The sequence below is a fragment of the Anolis sagrei genome, chromosome Y (genome assembly GCF_037176765.1).
Source record: "Anolis sagrei isolate rAnoSag1 chromosome Y, rAnoSag1.mat, whole genome shotgun sequence".
NCBI classification, from domain to species: Eukaryota; Metazoa; Chordata; class Lepidosauria; order Squamata; family Dactyloidae; genus Anolis; species Anolis sagrei.
In genome coordinates this window covers 49273482-49290084 of record NC_090035.1, presented here as the reverse complement: position 1 = coordinate 49290084, position 16603 = coordinate 49273482, and the positions used below count along the sequence as shown (strand labels likewise).

At 42.0% G+C, this 16603-nt stretch overlaps 1 protein-coding gene and 1 pseudogene across 3 annotated transcripts in view; both read right to left on the bottom strand.

Annotated features, from left to right (window-relative positions):
* Positions 1-16603, bottom strand: part of LOC137095239 (transcription factor Gibbin-like) — a 660796-nt gene that overhangs the window by 277002 nt on the left and 367191 nt on the right. The gene's annotated exons all lie outside the window — the stretch shown is intronic.
* LOC137095263 (AT-rich interactive domain-containing protein 4B pseudogene) lies at positions 13728-14870 on the bottom strand (annotated as a pseudogene).

The window sequence follows — 16603 nt, the reverse complement described above, 5'->3', positions numbered from 1 at the left end:
ACCAAAGTATTCCAGAATATTGGAATCAAGAGGAGATTATAATGATACATAAAGAAGATTCATCCTCGGAGGATATGAAGAATTACAGACCGATTTCCCTACTAAATGTGGACTACTAAATATTTATGAATATACTGGTGATGAGGCTAAAGGAATTTTTGAATGATTGGATAGGGAAGGACCAAACAGGGTTCCTCCCTGGAAGATATATGAAAGACATTATTTGCACAGTTCTAGATTTGATTGAATACTTTGAGACCAATCATCAAAAAGAAGTAGCCATTTTATCAATTGACGCAGAGAAAGCTTTTGACAATTTGAACTGAGACTTCTTTAAGATATTGATTCAGGAATTAGATATGGGGGCTAAAATTATAAATGCAATTAATGCTATTTATGATTTGCAAAAAGCCAAAATCTGGATAAACGGCCAACTATCAGAGGAGTTTTTGATCACAAAAGGAACAAGACAAAGTTGCCCGTTATCCCATTTAATTTTTATAATGGCTTTGGAACCATTGATGATGAATAAATCATAATATTAAAGACATAAATATTAAAGGGGTGAAAATTGGGAAATACGAATATAAAATTAGAGCCTTCGCAGATGATATACTGGGAATAGTGGAAGACCCAATAAACAACTTGCAGAGTTGGATTGGAAAAATACAAGAATTTGGAAAAGTGGCAGGCTTCAAAATGAACAAAGGGAAAATTAAAATACTAACTAAGAATGTAGGAAAAGAAAAACAAGAGAAAATTGTAATGATCAAAGGAATGGAAATAGTAAAGAAAATAAGATATCTGGGGATTTGGTTGACAGCAAGAAACGGTCAACTCCTGAAGAATAATTATGAATTGATTGGAATAAAATACAGAAGGACTTGAAGAAATAGAATTTTTTGAAACTATCTTTACTAGGAAGGATTTTGTTCATAAAAATGAATGTTTTACCAAAACTATTGTTTTTATTTCAAAATATACCCATAATCAGAAATCAAACAGCTTTTTAAAAAATGGAAGAAAGAACTATTGAAATTTGTCTGGAATGGGAAAAGGCCCAGAATTAAGTACTTGAATCTAATTGACAAAAAAATGAGAGGCGGATTAGGATTCCCAGATCTGAAAATATATCATGAGGCAAGTGCTCTCTTATGGATTAGAGACTGGATGATATTAGAAAATGAAAAAGGTCTGAATCTAGAAGGACATGACCTACGATAGGATGGCATACCTATACGTGGTATGACCGAGAAATTTTTTTGGAAAACATTTTGTAAGAGCACCACTACTAAGAGTTTGGATGAAATATAAGAAATATTTTTATAATAAAACACCACTATGGGTCTCACCGATGGAGGCACATCAAAGAAGATTGTTAGGTTGAAGAGCGTGGCCAACATATAGAGACATTTTAGTGAGAAATACTATTGAGATTAAATCCTTTCAGCAAATAAAAGAAACAAATGTGAATATGACATGGCTACATTACCTGCAAATTAAAGAATATATTAAGACAATAAGATAGGCTTTGCCTGGGAAGAAACAATTTGGGACAAGATCTTGAAGATGAAGAAAAAGGTAATCTCAGTCATTTATAACACACTATTAACCTGGCTAATTGAGTGTGAACAAGTTAAACCATGTATGATAAAATGGACAAAAAAATATAAGAAGACCTATTCAATTTAGAGAGTGGGAGCAGATGTGGAACAAAAAACTAAAATATGTTTATGCAACAGATTTAAAGGAAAATTGGATTAAAATGTTCCACAGATGGTATACCACCCCTAAGAAATTGTCTCTTATAAATAAAAACTCTTCTGATAAATGTTGGAAAGGTTGTCATCAGATAGGTACTTTTTATCATGTGGTGGACATGTAAAGAAATAGGGAAATATTGGTTGATGGTGCATGAAAAAACACAAAAAATCCCGAAGAGAGTACTCAAGAAGAAACCAGAATATTATTTATTAGGTTTCACGGACTTAGAATTACAATTAGATGAAAATGAAGATAAATTATTTACCTATATTACGACGGCAGCGAGAATATCTTTGGCAAAACTTTGGAAACAGGATGGTATCCCTACCATTGAAGAATAGTTAGGGAAAGTTAGAGAAATAAGAGAAATGGTTGAACTAACTTTTTTCTTGAAAAAGAATACCGGGAATCCAATAAAGAGGACTGATTGGACCCTCTATGATAATTATGAAAAAGAAAGAAGCAAATAAGAGGAACATTTTAACGTGGAAGGAATGGGAACATTGTTGAGGACATAACACCTGATGGAGAGATGGAAGTCAACTCTTTTTTTAATTTTTATCTTTACTTTTTATTTTTCATTTTTATTTTTTATATTTTTATTTTTTCTTTCTCTCTTTTTTTCTATTTTTGAACCTTGGGGAGGGGTGGTGTCTTTTTTATCTCTTCCTACTGTTCTATCTTCTTTTCAATATTCATTCTCTTTCGCTGTAATTTTCAAATATTTCAATAAAAATATTTTAAAAAAAGAAATGGTTAGGGCTGAAAGGAGCCCTTTCCTATCTCTCAGAAATGATAAGGACGGAAAGGAGCCCTTTCCTATCTCTTGGAAATGGTGAGGACCGAAAGTAGCCCTTTCCTATCTCTCAAAAATGATTAGAACTGAAAGTAGCCCTTTCCTAGCTTTTGGAAATGGTTAGAACTGAACGTAGCCCTTTCCTATCTTTTGGAAATGATTAGGGCTGAAAGTTGCCCTTTTCTATTTCTCAGAAATGGTTAAGACTGAAAGTAGCCCTTTCCTATCTCTTGGAAATGGTGAGGACCGAAAGTAGCCCTTTCCTATCACTCAAAAATGATTAGAACTGAAAGTAGCCCTTTCCTAGCTTTTGGAAATGGTTAGAACTGAACGTAGCCCTTTCCTATCTTTTGGAAATGATTAGGGCTGAAAGTTGCCCTTTTCTATTTCTCAGAAATGGTTAAGACTGAAAGTAGCCCTTTCCTATCACTTGGAAATGGTTAGAACACAAAGTAGTCCTATCCTATCTCTCAGAAATGGTTAGGAGGGATACATGTCACTAAATAAAGCATAGTGTGCCCCCCCCCCCCCCAATTGTGTGCCTTTAAGCCATTTGGGTTTTAAATTTGCATGTAGTTTTGTGTACACGTTATACCCCATCAATCTTGCAGAACTTCGTGTTTTCAAAGTGCATATTCCAACATTCAAATGGCCAAAATGCATACAATTTTAAAAGAAATTGGGGGGGGGGGGGTGTTTTAAAAAGTGTAAATAAAGATGCATAGTAGGAAACATGCATTTAAGACATACACAACACAAACTATAAAGTCTAGCAACTGGATATACACCAAGAAATGGAAAGAAACACAGGCCAGATAAAAAAAGAATAAGAGATTTCCACTTTTCTGGGCATGTTGCCGTTGTGAGTCTTCATATCGTTTTTGACTTGTGTGACCCTAAGGCAAGGGTCCTCAAACTTTTTAAACAGAGGGCCAGGTCACGGTCCCTCAAACTGTTGGAGGGCCGGATTATAATGTGAAAAAAAAAAACATGAATGAATACCTATGCACACTGCACATATCTTATTTGTAGTGCAAAAAAACCCACTTTAAAACAATATAATAAATAAAGAACAGTTTTAACAGATATAAGCTTATTAGTATTTCAATGGGAAGTGTGGACCTGCTTTTGGCTTAAGAGATAGGATTGTTGTCACCTAACAACCTCTGAGGATGTTTGCCATAGATCAGTGGTTCTCAACCTTCCTAATGCCGTGACCCCTTAATACAGTTACTCATGTTGTGATGACCCCCAACCATAAAATTATTTTTGTTGCTACTTCAGAACTGTAATTCTGCTCCTGTTATGAATTGTAATGTAAATATCTTAAATACAGAATGTATTTCATTCACGGGACCAATTTGGCACAAATATCTGATACGCCGACATTTGAATGATGGTGGGGTTGGGGGAGGGTTGATTTTGTCATTTAGGAGATGGAATTTACAGTTCACCTACAATCAAAGAGCATTCTGAACTCCACTAATGATGGAATTGAACTAAACTTGGTACACAGAACTCCGACGTCCAACAGAAAATACTGGAAAGGCTTGGTGGGCATTGACCTTGAGTTTTGGAGTTGTAGTTCACCTACATCCAGAGAGCACTGTGGACTCTAACAATGATGGATGCAGACCAAACTTGACACTGATACTCAACATATACAAATGTGAACACAGGTGGAGTTTGGGGAAAACAGACCTTGACATTTGGGAGTTGTAGTTGCTGGGATTTCTAGTTAACCTATAATCAAAGAGCATTCTGAACCCCACCAAACCATATTTAATAATCAAACATAATTCTGAACACCCCCTTGCGATCCTCTCAGGGGTCCCGATGCAGGCGAAACATCAGGAGGAGGCCAGGCTGGGCCCAGGGAAGGGGGAGTCACCCTATGGGCCCGCGCTGCCAATCCCCTCCTCTGGCCTGGCCTGCCTTCTCCCAGCTTCAGGGCAGGGCCTCACCTCCTCCTGAAGCCGGGAGAAGGCGGGGGAAGGGGCTGGTGAGGCGGCTTTGTGCCTGTGCTGCCTACCCCCTCCCCAGGCCGGGCCTGCCTTCTCCCAGCTTCGGGACGGGGCCTCACCTCATCCTGAAGCTGGGAGAAGGCAGGGGAAGGTGCTGGCGAGGCGGCTTTGGGCCTGTGCCGCCAGCCCCCTACCCAGGCCAGGCCTGCCTTCTCCCGGCTTCAGGATGGGTCCTCACCTCATCCTGAAGCCGGGAGAAGGCGGGGGAAGGGGCTGCCGAGGTGGCTTTGGGCCTGTGCTGCCAGCCCCCTCCCCAGGCCGGGCCTGCCTTCTCCCAGCTTCAGGACGGGGCCTCACCTCGTCCTGAAGCCAGGAGAAGGTGGGGGAAGGGGCTGGCGAGACGGATTTGCGCCTGCGCTGTCTGCCCCCTCCCGAGGCCGGGCCTGCCTTCTCCTGGCTTCAGGATGGGACCTTGCCTTGTTCTGAAGCCAGGAGAAGGCGAGGAGGTGGCAGGCGACACGGCTTTTGGACCGCATTGCCTGCCGCTTCTCCACACCCTGCGGGCTGAATAAATGCCCTTGGCGGGCCGGGTCTGGCCCACGGGCTGTAGTTTGAGAACCCCTGCCCTAAGGCAAGCCTATCACAGAAGTTTATTGCAAGTGTTTTTTCAGATTGGGTTTGCTATTGCCTTTCTCCGAGGCTCAGAGAGTGCTACTTGCCCAAGCATTGCGTAGGTGTTTGAGTGTTCAACTAGGGCCCTGAGCAAGTACTGTGCAAGCTTTTGAAACCGCCAGTTTCTTCTTTGTGCAAAAATGTTGAAAATATAGGAAAAGGGAAAGGGTGGGAGAGGAATGGAGAAAGCAAAACAGAGTGACACTCTTATTTCCCTCAGTCTAGATACTGTACTCCTATTGATGCAGCCGAAAATCACATTGGCTTTTTAAAGTGCTGCATCACAATTTGGACTCATATTCACTGTTGTAAACCCTGATCTGGAAAAATGTTTCTTTCTTGCATACCCTGGAATCATTCTGTGTGTTTGTGTACATATGTCTTTAGGTTATTTCTGACATATAATGATCCTAAGATGAATCCCGCACAGGATATTCTTGGCAAGATTTGTTCAAAGGGGATTTTCCATTGCCTTCCTTTGAGGCTGAGAGAGTGAGAAAAGCCCAGCGTGACTCAATGGATTTCCATGGCTCAGGAGGGCTTTGATCCTCACTTCCCAAAGTCCTCGTCCAACCCTCAAAACATATACCACACCAGATTTTGGAATCACTGAGAGCACCTCAGAATCGGGACTATGAAGGGGCTGGTTAGCACAGCGGGTTAAACCATCAGCTACAGAAAATCTTGCCAACCAGGTTGGCAGTTCAACCTGTGGATTGGGGTGAGCTCCCACCATCAGCCCTAGCTTCTGCCCACCTAACAATTTGAAAACAGCAATGTGAGTAGATCAATAGGTACTGCTTTGGTAGGGAGGTAATAGGCACCCCTGAAGAAGTCATGCCAACCATTTGGGTAGGCATTCATGGACAACAGGCTCCTTGGCATGAAAAATGGAACAACTGCACCTCCCCATGGCCAAGGCAAGCACAGTCTCCAGATGCTGGAAAAGAAAAAGTGGGAAGCGTTGCCTCTGTCTACGTATTATCTGCCTTTGTTAATTGTATAACGGCATTGAACGTTTGTCATGTATATGCTCTGTAATCTTCTATGAGTCCCCTCGGGGAGATAAAGCAGAATATAAATAAAGTATTATTATTATGTTGTTATGTCATCCTTAAGGTGTCTCAGGTTTAGGGGTTACACTGTGGAAAGAACGTCTGTAAATCACTTTGGGTATACTATTAAGAGCATCAACACAAACCAGTGGCGCAGTGGGTTAAACGCCTATGCCGGCGGGACTGAAGACAACAGATCGCAGGTTCGAATCTGGGGAGCGTGCAGATGAGCTCCCTCTATTAGCTCCAGCTCCTCATGCGGGGACATGAGAGAAGCCTCCCACAAGGATGATAAAACATCAAAACATCTGGGCGTCCCATTGACAACATTCTTGCAGACGGCCAATTCTCTCACACAGGCCTGTAGCCAAGATATTGGGTTTTTTTTGGGGGGGGGGGCTGAGCTTGATTCAAAGGGGGGGGGGGGGGTGAGGACTACCCTAGTAAACCTTTTGTATCATTATCCCAATAGCCCCATGCATATGGGATATATTGAGCATGGTGATCAGATCATGACATGAATAAACATAACAGTTTAAATAATGTACCAGTAAGGCCTTCAAGCAGACCACCCTGAGGATTTCAAGGGGGGCTGAAGCCCCTCAACCCCCCTCCCCCCGGCTACATGCCTGCTCTCAAACCAGAAGTGACTTGCAGTTTCTCAAGTCGCTCCTGACATGACAAAAAAAAAAAAAAAAAGACCAGTACTGCCATTTCTCAAAGTGACTCATCCAAACTCTGTTTACAACCAGAATGTTCTAATAGGCTCATTCACCTCAGTTGTTCATTAAGTCCACAAAGTCTTAATAAACGTGGAAACATAGCCAATCTGCAGTGAAGCCTTCTGAAAACCATTGGGGAGGGTAGGGGACTGGTGTCCCTTGTCTGAAATATTAAAAATTAACTAGGTGTTTTTCATTATGAAAATGTGAGTCAAGCATTTAAAGAGTTAGTAGGCCAAAGCCTATTAAGAGTTAGTGGGCCAAAGCTAGTGCTGTCCTGAGAAATGTGAGGTAAACCTCTGTGTGAGAGAAGCCTCATGTGAGAAAGCTCAAGCATGAAGGCAGTGTGTGTAAAGCTACTATGTAGTTGTTTATTTGTGTTATAGAAACCTTGTTATTGTAAATAGTGCAACTATTTTATTTTACTACAAAAAAAGCCTCTTATGGAAGAAATAACAGTAGACTGTGTGTTTTTGTTCTTTTTATCACTTTGGACTACTGGTGCTGGGTCATGCTGATAAGTTACTCTGCTATACTTACTCAATATAAGTTACTCTGCTTACACTGAGCCCCCGGTGGCACAGTGCGTTAAACCCCTGTGCTGGCAGGACTGAAGACCAACAGGTCGCAGGTTCGAATACAGGGAGAGCGTGGATGAACTCCCGCTATCAGCTCTAGCTCCCCACTGCGGGGACATGAGAGAAGCCTCCCACAAGGATGGTAAAACATCAAAACATCCGGGCGTCCCCTGGGCAACATCCTTGCAGACGGCCAATTCTCTCACACCAGAAGCGACTTGCAGTTTCTCAAGTTGCTCCTGACACGACAAAAAAACCAAAACAAAAACAACTCTGCTATATATTTATGAGGAGGGACTTTTGTTAATAAGCCCACTCGCCCAACATCCCTATGGAGAAGGTTTGGGATGCCAGGGAACATGCATGCCTGGCTGGCTCATTTCTGTAAACACCGTGGTCTTTGAGTGACAGGGGCCAATGGTTTCAATTATACCATTTGGTTGTAATTTTCAAGTTAATCAACTCCTGCCCCTTGCCTCTAAGACCTATCATGCTCTCAGAGCACATTAGGTAGTCTGGACCAAGGCTTCAAAGTGAGCGTGGGAGCATCAAGGTGGAAGGTAAGAGGAAGCAGAACAAACTGCCTGGTTGGGACACCGAGCTGCTCAAAAGCCAGCAAGCCACACTCCCCTGCAGCTTACATTCCGCTCTGCAGCTTCAGGGAGGAAGGGGGAGAGATGGGGAAAAAACAGAGCCATTTTGAGCCTCAGGTCCATCTGGAGTCATGAGCCTCTTAATGGGAAAGCGCCAATGAAGGTTTGGTTGTCAGACCAATGCACTCAGAGAAAAAACCACAAGGCACGAATGCCGCATCTCACTCCTTCCATCTTAGTCCTCTATTCTCTCCTAGCCCTCATTCCCAGCCAGATCTCCCCCCTCCCCTTTAGCATTTTCCCCTCCCATCTCTCAATTCTTTTGTCAGCCTTTTCATCAGCCTCTGTTTCCTCCTTGGTGTTGATCTCTTTCCCTGGTTTATCCTCTGCTCCAACAAATCCCCAATTGCCTCCTCATCTTGTCTCTTCCTTCACTCTCCTCTAACAAGGTATCATTCTCTCCTACCATCTCGACTTCTTATTCTTTTCCTTACTTTTTTGTCCTCTGAGGACTCTACTTTTCTTCGCCACCCCATTCTTATCCCCTCTATCTTCTGCCCAACCTCCTTTTAAGGCAAACCAAATTAACCTGCTTCTTTAATGGTGCAAAATACCACAAAGATCCCAGAACAAGAAGCAGGGAGTCCTGTCAATCCTGCAGATGAGGAAAGGGAATGACAGCTGTGTGGAGCAGCTAGCTATCCCTGCTGGGCTGCTTTTTTCTTTCCCATCAAAAGATTGTGGCAGGACGTCATTACCAAAGAACCTCTTGCTTTCATTTTAGATGTTTTAAGGTTCTAGCTCCTGAGGTTGCAGAGCATGAAATCAGGTGCAGAGCTTCGTTTATCTTTCCATTTGGGTTTGCAGTCAAATGAGATTGGCATCACATACCTGACATTACCCGGTAGGTAATCGTGCTTCTCTAAGAATAAGAACTGGATGAATCATTCAGCCCTGGGGTAGTTAGCCTGTGGCCCTCCAGATGTTGAGCAACAACATCTAGAAATTTCAGAATCAATGGCAATCATTCTTGAGAACTCCTGGAGAACAGGAGAAGTTCCAACAGATGTGGTCCCCATTTTCAAAATGGGGGGAGATGAGGAAGCAAACAATCACCACCCAGTCAGCCTGACATCAATGCCAGGAAAGATTCTAGAGCAGATCATTACACAGGCAATCTGTAAGCACTTAGAAAAGAATGCCATCCCCACAAAAGATCAACATGGGTTTCTCAAAAGCAACTCATGCCAGATGAACCTTAATTTTTTTTTTTGGTTGTATACTCTCACCCAACCAATTCAACTTGTATCCAGAACACATCATGCGATGTGCGGGGGCCTGATGACTGCAAGGCTGGGGTTAAAACTGCAGGAAGAAACATTAACAACCTTAGATATGCAGATGATACCACTTTGATGGCTGAAAATGAGGAGCTGAGGAGCCTTCTAATCAAGGTGAAAGAAAAAGTGCAAAATCTGGGTTGCAGTTAAACATTAAAAAAAAAACAGATTATGGCAACAAGAATGATTGATAACTGGTAAATAGAGAAAGAAAAAGTGGAGGCACTGACAGACTTTATATATCTAGGAGCAAAGATTACTGCAGACACAGATTGCAGCCAGGAAATCAGAAGATGCTTACTTCTTGGGAGGGGAGCAATGTCCAATCTTGATAAAATAGTGAAGAGTAGAGACATCACACTGGTAACAAAGTTCTGCATAGTCAAAGCAATGGTATTCCCCATAGTAACCCCAGAATGTGGTGGAGGCTCCTTCTCTGGAAGCCTTTAAACAGAGGCTGGATGGCCATCTGTCAGAGGTGCTTTGAATGCAATTTTCCTGCTTCTTGGCAGGGGGTTGGACTGGATGGCCCATGAGGTCTCTTCCAACTCTATGATTCTATGTATGAGGCCATTGAGGTTTGTCAAGGGATGCTCTTCGGGAAGAGGCTGCTTCACCAAATGCCAGTTCTTGGCTCTGGAAGGAGGAAGCGGTCCATGGCACAGAGGGGAGGGAGGGAGGTAAGGAGAAGAAGAGGACTCCATCTAAAGTGTCTTTTAAAAGAGTTGTGAATTCAGTAAAAACAATCCAGATATCAGAGTCCTACACCGGATCCAGTTTCCACAGCAATGGGGGTCAAAGGCTGCCGAGGGGAGTCAGCTCCTCCAGTCAGAATTCCAATTGTTAAGTCTCCGAAATAAACAGCTGAAATGACCAAGAAGGGGAGCCAGGCGGGGGAGGAGGCTGGAAAGCAGCTCCGTGTGGCACTGTCAGCGAGACGTCACTAATTGTCTACAGGAGCATCAAACTCTCCATTAACCCTTGCAACACAGCTGCCAAAGAAGCTGGCTGGCAGGCCTGCTTTCTGCCCAGAGATGCACGCTGCATGCCTCTTCTTTCCCCTCACCGCACCTTGCAAGGGTTCATTAAGAAGTTTGCAATGTGGAAAGGTCTCTCTCACACACATGCAAACACACACAGAATATAAAGTGAATGGATAAGTTTTTGTCTGTGCTTTCCAAGCTAGTTTTCCTGAAGATACAGGTTCACAGCTTGGGAGTGATCCTGAATTCATCACTAAGCCTGGAACCCCAGATTTCGGCGGTGGCCAGGGGAGCTTTTGCACAGTTAAAGCTTGTGCACCACCTGCGCCTGTGCCTTGGGAAGTCTGATCTGGCAACAGTGATCCACACTCTTGTTACATTCTGAATAGATTACTGCAATGTGTTGTACGTGGGTCTGCCTTTGAAGACTGTTCGGAAACTTCAACTAGTCCAACCAGATTGCTAGCTGGAACAACATACAGGAGGTACACCACCCCCTTGTTGTGTCTGCTCCACTGGCTGCTGATCCATTTCCGAACTCAATTCAAAGTGCTAGTTTTGACCTATAAGATCATCCAGGGAGACCCTCTTTGGGGATAGAGAAGAGACGGGGTAGAAATACCAGAAATAAATAATTAATGTTTTATTTATTGTTTAAATTATTGTTATATTGCTTTGTTATATTTAAGGGCATCAAACTGTGCCAAATGCAATCCGTCCTAAATCCCCCTTTGGGAGTTGAGAAGGATGGGGTAGAATAACTGAAAATAAATTAATAATTGATGATGATGATGATGGTGATGATGATGATAAATTGAGCCCATGATGGGCTTTTTGAAAAAAACAAAGCAGACACAAGATAGGGGCTTGCAACCTTCGGGGTTTGAGGCAAAACTCAACAGCACCCTTGCAAAACTGAAAATCCCACAGACCTTTCTACATCTAGAAAGCTCAACACTGAAGGTGCCCATAACTCATTTTCTAATGTGAGCCTTGAGGATTCATAAGGAAGAGGAGCAGGTTTGTTTTCTGCTGCCCTTGAAACTAAGACTCAGTGGAGCTATGGGTTCAAATGACTAGAGAGGAGATTCCACCTGACCATAAAAAAGAACTTCCTGACTGTACGAGCTGTTCAACAGACTCCTCAGAGTCTGGTGGAAACTTCTTCTTTATAGAATCATAGAATCACTGAGTTGGAAGAGACCTCATGGGCCATCCAGTCCAACCCCCTGCCAAGAAGCAGGAAAATCACCTTCAAAGCACCCCTGACAGATGCCCATCTTGCCTCTGGTTAAAAGTCTTCAAAGAAGGAGCCACCACCACATCCTGGGGCAGAGAGTTCCACTGCTGAACTGCTCTCACAGGAAGTTCATCCTAATGTTCAGGTGGAATCTCTTTTCCTATAGTTTGAAGCCATTGTTCCATTGCGTCCTAGTCTCCAGGGAAGGCGAAAACAATTTTGCTCTCTCTTCCCTTTGACTTCTCCTGATCTCTTGATCCCTGTCCCTCCTCAAGTCTCCTTCGCTTCTGCAGGCTAATCATGGCCAGCTCTTCCAGTCACTCCTCATAGGCCTTGTTCTCCAGACCCTTGATCATTATAGGCTTTTAAACAGAGGCTGGATGGCCATCTGTTAGGGGTACTTCGATGGTGCTTTATAATAAAAACAAAAACAAAACTTTATTTATATCCTGTCATCATCTCCCCAAAGGGACTCGGGACGGCTAACATGAGACCAAGCCCAAATGAAATTACAATGTAGCAGAAAACATATAAACAAAACAATAACATCAAATAAAATACTTAGTAATAACATAGTAAAATAAAAAATGACAAATTCATAATAAAAACAAATGATAAAATGGTAATAGAGTCAGACAAAGAGAGTGAAGCCCATGATTAAAAATGAATAGAGATTGATAAAACTCATAGATGAGATAAATAGACGTACTATGATTTATGAGGGGGCTCAGATGGGATAACAGTGGAATAAAATGTCAACTGAGAGATAAGGTGAAGAACATCAGGAAGACAAGATTGGACTTGGGGATGAGGCATAGCATGGAAATTGGTAGGGGGTGGGACTAGATGGCCCATGTGGTCTCTTCCAACTCTTGCAACCCCTACTAGCCTCTACCTACTTAAATAGAGCTGTGGAATGATGGGATGTGCAATACACAAAGGACCAGACTTTGCACATGTACAACTGGCACCAGATATTGTCATTAACATAAGGCTGAAGTTCTGAAGTTAGCCACTTGCACACTGAAGGCATTAATATAGGCCCCACAATCCAGATCCAGAGAAAGTATACAAAGTGAGGCATGAGTCCACAGCAACAAATGGCAATGCCAGTGTGAAGGAGTGGTTAAACTGCTGCCACCAATTGTAACGATGATCGTTTTAATGCCACCGAATGCCACCAATTGTGAAGGTGCGCGTGGTAAAGCACCCACTGTCACCTTATCTATGAGGGAAGTCGGGCAACGATCAATATCAACCTAGGAGCTATTTTATAAAGGGACTGTTAATTACAGAAGGCTTTATTCACTTGATAGCGTAGCGTTTACTTTCCTGGCTTGACTTTACTATTGCAGGCTGTTCAACTTAGGAGAAACTGTATCAGGCAAGTCTTGAGGAAAACAGTTTATTATAACAGGAGTATAACAATGTATAACTGTTCTTCAAAAGAGGCACAAATCTTGATGGATACATTGGAAAGGTTTCATGAGTAAACTCAGGCAAACACTTCATAAGGTTTCACAGCTGGCACAACAGGCTTAAACCCAGCCAAACCTTGATTCTTAATTCAGAATCAACAACCCCCTGTACCGGGTCCTTCTCTGCAACCCCTTTGGTCACCAATTGATTCCCTGAATCTCCACCAAGAGATTCAGTCTTTCCCTATAGCACACTGGCTACAGACACATTCCCTGAATCTCCACCAAAAGATTCAGTCCACTCAGTAGCTCGCTGGCGTACTGACTGACTCATTTTCAAAACAGCTGTCCCTGAAGAGGCAGTTGGCTCCGCCCCTGTTGCTATGGCAACTCAGCTGCCAAGCCACTCTCTCCAACAAAACATCATCTTACATACTTACCATCCCTAAACCACTATCCAAACTACACATAACCAAAGGAATAAAATCTTACACATAGTCACACCTCCCAACCCATAGGGATTATTTTTGACTTTTCTACCGACTAGAATGGTCAAAAATAATTTGGATAATATCAACATCATAAAACCATATACAAACCATATATTGATCAGTTATTCAATATCATCCATGTATGCAATATCAAAGTCTCACATCTCTAACATTCCTCCCATCTCCTTTGCAACATACTTGGCTAATTTCCCTGTGACTCTACTGACATACATTCTCAATATTTTTACATATATCAGTCCTACAATATCATTAAGTCCTTTAAACTTATGAGCAAGTTTGAACAATTTGAAGAGATTTAAGTCTCTATAGTAAATCACAGGTTGTTCATAATCAAGAGTCTCTTGGTCCTCCACGAAGTTACCACGCTGCTGTAGGAAATTTTCTCCCTTCTCGTCTTTTGCTGCTGGAGCTTCTTCCTTCAGCCTGACCTTCCAATTATCAGGAACAGTTCTGCTTTCATTGAGTTTTAAGGCTCGAATAAAGGCTTGCTTCAACGTAGCATCAGGTCTTATTGAAGAATTTATAGTTCCTTGAACATCTTTTCTTGGTATTGAAGAGAATCCGCCATCGTTGGAAGAACAAACAAGAACATTGTCTTTCTCTATTGTAGTCTCATCACTGCTGTCTGGATGAACCTTTAAACCTTGGAACTGGAGATTTGTCTTTTTATCAAGACTAACATAATCAGTGTATATCACTTTTCTTAACAGTCCATCAGCTTGGTTTTTATCCTCTTCTTCCTCCGATATATGATTAGATCTTCTTTCTCTGCTTATTTTCTCTTAAGTTGTAGACATATCGAAATGCTCAGGGTTAGTAAGGAGGAGCTGATCTAATGTTTTATTCTCAGCAAACTGTCTCTCTTCGATAAGTTTCACTTAGATTCTTAACTTCAATCACAGTTCCGATCTTCAAAACTTCTTTTGGGCAATCATCTGGAACCTCCATAGTGAATGAATCATGCCTGGAAGTTATCTTTACTTCAACTAATCTTTCAGATGTGTGGATTTTTTCTTCACAGAAGAGCTTTTGATATTTTGTACTTCCAACCATGTCTACTGCCAAATAAATAGATTCCTTAAGGATTAGCTTTTCTTCAGCTTTTTCTTCTGATTGTATTTCATTGTCTTTGTCAATGAACTCGGCAGAGTCAATGTCCTTACTTGCAGCTGAAGGTAATATATCCTCCAAAGTCAACGATTCTTTCAGCTCTCCTTTCTCCCCAAAATCCATCACTTGTTCTGCAGGAACCACTATCTCTACATTCTCATCACTAGCTCCGTCTGGGTGCTCATCATGTTTCTGAGGTACCACACTTTGGGTGTAAGAAACAGCTGGAGACTTGTGGTCTAAAACTTCCCTGTATAGAACTTCATTTCTGATTACAAATTGGTTTGGTTTCTTTGGGGTTAACTCTGTCTTTTCGGTTTGAGTTGTATCAAACAAGGTCTGAAGTGTGTCATCAGCCTTTTGTTCTTTAGAAATTTCATTTTCTCCTTTCGTCCCTTGAACCAACTCAGTTATAACAGAGCTTGCTTCGGGTTTCTGTCCCAGAGGTTGACAGATGGGTAAACATGAAGTGTTTTGTACTCCAGTCTGTTCCACAGTCAGGTCTTTTCACTCTTTAGGTAACTCTGATATTTTTTTAATTCTTCTGGCCAGGTCATTTCCAATCAAGCATGAGTAAGGGATCTCTGAACTCATGGCAAAATCCCACATGCCTGTCCAATTGCCATATTTTATAGGCAAAGAGACCACATTTGAAGTAATCGCTGGTCCTAAACCTTTTAAATTAATCTGAGAAGTAGGATTTCAATACCTCTCAGGTACCATCTTTGAATGAATTACACAAACTTTGGAACCCGTGTCTCTCCACCCTTGTAACAGGTTTCCATCTATTTTGATGGGTTCCAAATAGTCATTTGGGACTGTGTTTAGCATCATAAACAAACACTCTGTTCCCCCTTTTGAACCACCTCAGTGCAATCCTTCTTAGCACTGGGTTCCATTTCTTTTCCAGGGGTATTTCTTTCTCTAATGAAGAAGGTGGACTACTCTTTTCTCAGGAGATTACATTGGGACTTAAAATGTCCTAATTTCCCACAATGGAAACAGCCCTTATTTCCCTCAGTACTGTTAGGCTGCATGGCACCTGCCATCCTCCAGGCGGTGTTTTCTACTGAAAAGCCTTTCCCTGGCTGACTGTGAGGGGATTTTTTAAATGGCGGTTGGGATTGTCTTGTTTCCTTTTTGACTCTTTCTTCTTCTTTAAATCCTTCCTTTAAAGTAATCAACTGGTCCACCATGATAGCTGCTTGTGTTGAAGTTTCGGGGTTTCTATCATGTATAATCCATTTATAATCAAGGGGGACCTGTTGATAAAACTGCTCCTTTTGAATTAAGTTTTTGAGCTGCTGGAAGTCATTTACCTCAGTGCCTTTGATCCAGCTCTCAAAGTATTGTGCCTGCTTGGAAGCTAATTGAGAATAACTCTCATATTTTTCTTTTTTAATTGTCCTGAACTTCATCCTATACAATTCAGGTGTCAGCAGTAATTTTTGTTGGACTTCTCATTTAAACTTAGAGTAATCTCTATGTTCTGTCTCTGCCATGTCACTGTAAATCTCCAGGAGTTTACCACAAATCTGTGGCCTTAAATATGCCATCCATTTTTCCTCAGCCACATTGAAGTCTTTACAACATTGTTCGAAGGAAATTAAGAACTTTTCGATATTGTCTTCTTTATTGTATCTTGGGAATTTTCTCAAAATATGATCCATGTGGATATCCTCTGGTCTCTCCTGTATATTCACTTGTGTCTGAGGGAGAGTTAAACGTTGTTTTTCAATTTCTAATTCCATTTTTCGTAATTCAGCCTGCCTGATGTTTTCCCTCTCCTCAAACTCCATTTCTACCTGTCTCTTTTGGGCTTCCATTTCTGCCTGTCTTGCCCTGTCCTGTGCCTC